A 5,117-nucleotide genomic window follows, 5' to 3' on the forward strand; every position below is an offset into this window, starting at 1 on the left:
TCAGTCTTCTTGCTAAAACACTCATTCTGCTCATTTAATTGTTTTCTCATTCCCTGAAATTGTCGATATGATTCATTTTGGATCTCAGTGAGTTTTTTTCAGAAGTACCATCCTGAATTCTCTGTCATTTAAGTCACATGTTTCTCTGTCTGTAAGCTTATTTTCTGGAGACTTTTCTCTTTATTTTTGAGACGCCTTGTCACCTTGGTTGTTCATGGTGTTTAATGAACTATTTCTCTGCCTGAGCATTAATGGAAGTGTGTTCTGCTTTTTTTATTTCCAGAAAGATTTATTATATAATGATCCTGAGCCTGTTGCAAAGAAGGTGTTTTTCTTTTGGTTTCCAATAGGTGGCATCTAAGGCTCTTGGATCTCTGTTTTATAAAAAGTCTTAATAATGTGTTTTTTTTTTTTTCATAGTTATTTAATCACGCTCACTACCCTCGGTCTCAGTTCCTGTCAATGTTAGTGTCATTTTCAGTAGCATTTGCTCAGATTACCCTGGGGCTCTGCGGTGATCAGTCTAGGAGGGTATGGAGGGTGGGGACCTCTGGGCTGAGGGATGGGGGCTGCAGCTCAGCCTCCATTTTGCAATCGCAAGTGGTAAATATCAACTGTTGTTTCTCTGTCATCCTTTCTTTTCTGCCATCCCCATTTCTCTGCGTTCTGCCCTGATGACAGCACTGCCGCCAGCTGTGTGGAGCTCGCAGCACTCTCAGGCAGAGCTGTTCAAGGAAGTCCTCGCACCTTCTCCCTTCTCCCTCCTCCTACAGGGAGTTCCGGCTGCAAAAAGCAGCTTCTTTGTATCGCCCAGTCCACTTCTCGACACCCAGGATTTTGACCTGTGGCAGCTCTTATGCACAGATCCCACACTCAGACATGCTGGTGTGCAGTTTGGGTGTTTTTTGTTGAGTTTTAGATGTTTAGCTATTTGTTTCAAGGAGAGAGATCTGAGGACGTCTCTCACTCTGCCATGTTTAATCCAATCCCTATTTCACAATATTTTTAAAATAGATCTGAACCTTACAACTTTTGCTTTCTGACCACATTGCATTTATGTCAGCAATTATTCAGAACCTGAAAACTTGAAAATTTCCCATATTTTCAAAAACTAATAAATATATTCTAAATATCACATAGGTTAAAGAAATATCATTAAAAAATTAGAAAATATTTTGAACTGTAGAATAACAAATACTACATAGCAAAACTTACAGGATGAATCTAAATCAAAATGAATAATCATTAGTGAGAAATTCATATAAGAGAAAAGAGAAATGTTGAAAATTAATAAATAAGTATATTAAACATTAATCTAAAGTACTTAGAAAATTATCAAAAAACAAAACCAAAGAAATGTGTAGAAAAAAATGAATGTAAAGACAAAAATTAATAAAATGTTTTAATAACATAAGGTAGAGAAACTGATAAAGCTAAAATTATATATTTGAAAAGACAAATCCTGTGGTAAGATTGACCAAAGAGAGTGAGAGAGGGAAGCAAGGACGGAGAGAGAGAAGAAAAATATTAAGAATGAATAGGAGAAACTACTGTAGACACTGCAGACCTAATACAGATAAAAAAAAAGAGATAGTATAAACAAATTTATAAATTCTTGGAAAAGTGTATGTTTAAGAAAATTTGACTGAAGAAGAAATGGAAATTCCCAATAATCCTTTAAAGAAATTGAATTGAATGTAAAAAAGTCTTCCCATGAGGAAAAGTATAGACCCAGATAGCTTTATAAATGAGTTTTCCAAACAGTCACTGAAAAAACAATTTTAGAATGTTATGGATTGACTTGTGTACCTTGCCCCCAAGAATTATATATTGAAGCCCTAACCCCCTGATCTCAAATGTCCAATCTCAAGAAATGTTTAAAAATAAATTTCTGTTGCTCAAGACCCCTCATCCATGGTCTTTAGTTATGGCAGCTTTAGCATATTAAGATATAAACTTACATAAATTCTTTCAGAGAATAGAGAAATATGTTATACTCATCAACTCATTCTAAAATCAACTTTATACCAAACATGAAGGACAGCACAAGAATGGAAAATTAAAAGTCAGTTTCAAGTCTTACTTTGAACACAAAAATTATTTTTTAAAAAGGTTATCAAACCAAACCCGTTAACATACAAAGAAGATAATATATTATATCAACATGGTTTTTATCCTATAATAAAATGTTGGCTTACTACTGAAAAAACATCTGTTAATGTTATTCACACTGTATCAACTTATAAAAAGAAATAAACATATTATTAGCACAATAGACACAGAGAATGCACTGATAAAATTCAAGATTCGTTGATGATAAGAGTTTGTACCACATTAGGAATAGAAGTGAGCTTTCTTAACCTGATGAGTACTTATAAAAAACCTATAGCAGACATTGTATTATATGATATAACTTTGAAAACTTTCTTTTTGAGTTGAAGAAGAAGGTAAAAATGTTTGCTGTCAGATCATCTATTCAATATTTTGAAGAAGTTCCAAGCCTACCCATATGAAAAGGACAGAAAATAGAAAGTTTAAGGCTTAAAGGAAAACACAAAACAAAATAAAAAATTGTCATTGTTAACAGATGATTAAATTAAATGTACAGAAAATCCTAAATATTCTATAGGTTATTATAATTAATTAAAAGGCTTAATGAGGTTGTTATATTTCAATCAATTTACTAAAATAAATTTTTTTTACCAGCAACAAATAGATATAAAATAAAATATATAAATAATTCCATTTAAAACAGAATAGAAAATATCAAGCACCCAGGAATAAATCAAACAAAAGTTATGCAAAACCTCTATTAAAAAATTACTTTAAAATTATCAAAATTTTGAGAAAGAATAAAGAAACCATAATTAAATATAGTGATGCATCATAAAATGCCTTTTAATAATTATAATATTAATTAATAATGAATATAATCTAACACATGTATATAACACACTTTATTAAGTATTGTTCAGTTACTAGCATTTGCTCAACCTAAAATACCTATAATTTAGGTAAATGTGCAAAAATTGGTATTGTAAAGATACCTATTTTTTTCCTAATTAATTCATACCTTAAATAGAATTCTAATTGGATTTCCAACAAGGGTGTTTGTTTGTTTTTTCTTTTAGTGGATCTTGACAAATTTATTCTAAAACTTATATAAAAATGCAAAGGATAAGGAATAATCATTATACTCTTGAAGAACAAGTTATAAAACTTTCTCTACTATATGTCAGAATTTATTATAAAACTGTTTTTTTTTTTTTAGAATTCTGTTATATTCATACATGGATAGATGAATTAAAAAATGGAATAGGAAGAAAGCCAGAACAGTATCACACATATGTAGATGTATGATTTATGACAGAATTGGTAAAGTAGAGCAGTGGGGAAAGATGGTCTTATTAATAAACAGTGGTAGATGAATTGGATATTTATATTTGAAAAAAATAAAATTGAACTCATGAATCACACTATGAATAAAAGTAAATTCCAAGTGGGTTAAAGATCTAAAGTTAAAAAATAAAAATAAAATACATTTAAAAGATAATGTAAGAGAACATCTTCATGAACTTTAGATAGGAAATAATTCCTTAAACAAAATACAAGATGCATTAGCCATAAAAGACAAGATTAATAAATTAAATTTCATTAAAATTAATAACTTTCACTCCTCTAAAAATATCAAAATAAAGCTTTTGTACAGCAAAAGAAACCATCGCAAAACAAAGAGGCAACCAACTGAATGGGAGAAGATATTTGCAAACAACATCTCTGATAAGGGGCTAATATCCAAAGTATATAAAGAACTCACAATTCAACAACAACAGAAAAACAATTCAATTAAAAAATGTGAAATCAGGAAGTGTGATTAATTCCTGCTCTGTTCTTTCTAAGGATTTCTTTGATTATTGCAGTCTTTTATAACATAAACTTTTTTTTCTTTAAAAAAAAAAAAAATGTGCAGAAGACCTGAACAGACACTTCTCCAAGACATACTAATGGCCAGCAGACAAATGAAAAGATGCTCAACTTCAACTTCATTAGGGAAATGCAAATCAAAACCACAATAATATACCACCTCACACCTGTGAGAATGGCTATTATCAACAAGCCAAATAATGACAGGTATTGGAAAGGTTGTGGAAAAAAATGATCCCTAATACACTACTGGTGTGAATGTAAACTGGAACAACCACTCTGGAAAACAGTATGGAGGTTCCTCAAAAAATTAAGAATAGAATTATCATATGACCTAGCAATCTCTCTTCTGGATATTTACCCAAAAATTTTTAAAACATTTATCCGTAAAGATACATGCACCTCAATGTTCTTTGCAACACTATTCATGGTGGCCAAGACATGGAATCAACCAGTGTCCTTCGACAGATCATCGGATAAAGAAGATGTGGTACATATGCACAACTGAATATTACTCAGCCATAAGAAAAGATGAAATACTGCCATTTTCGACAACACAGATGGATCTTGAGATCATCTTGCTAAGCGAAATAAGTCAGACAGAAAAAATCGAGAACCATATGATTTCACTTAAATGAGAAAAATAAACTGATAGCAACAAATGAACAAGAAAAACTAATAAAAACTCATAGACACAGACAACAGTTTAGTAGTTATGAAAAGAAAGAGGAGAAGGGAGAAGTAGATAATGGTAAAGGGGTTCAAATATATGGTGATAGAAGGAAATTTGACTTTGAGTGGTGAGCAAATATACAGATGACATATTATCAAATTGTACTCTTGAAACCTATATAATTTTATTAACCAATGTCACCTCGATAAATTTAATTAAAAATAATTTTAAAATAAAAATAAAATAATTTTAGGAGTTAGATATAAGCACAAATATTTAGTTTGCAATATTTATTACAAATACTTAGTTTTCTTTTATCATTCAAACTAAAGCAAAATCTAAGGTATTTGATAAATCCCTAAAATAAAAAATATAACAAATATTTATTAATTCTAATAAATTGATAAATATTAAGCATTTATTTTGTGTAAAGAATTATACTAGATCTGGAAATACAGAGAACTTTACAATGTATTAGAAGAAATGGAGAGATAAAATATTAACAACAATAAGATATTTT

Source organism: Pteropus vampyrus, unplaced genomic scaffold, assembly GCF_000151845.1.
Source record: "Pteropus vampyrus isolate Shadow unplaced genomic scaffold, Pvam_2.0 Scaffold97, whole genome shotgun sequence".
Classification (NCBI taxonomy): Eukaryota; Metazoa; Chordata; class Mammalia; order Chiroptera; family Pteropodidae; genus Pteropus; species Pteropus vampyrus.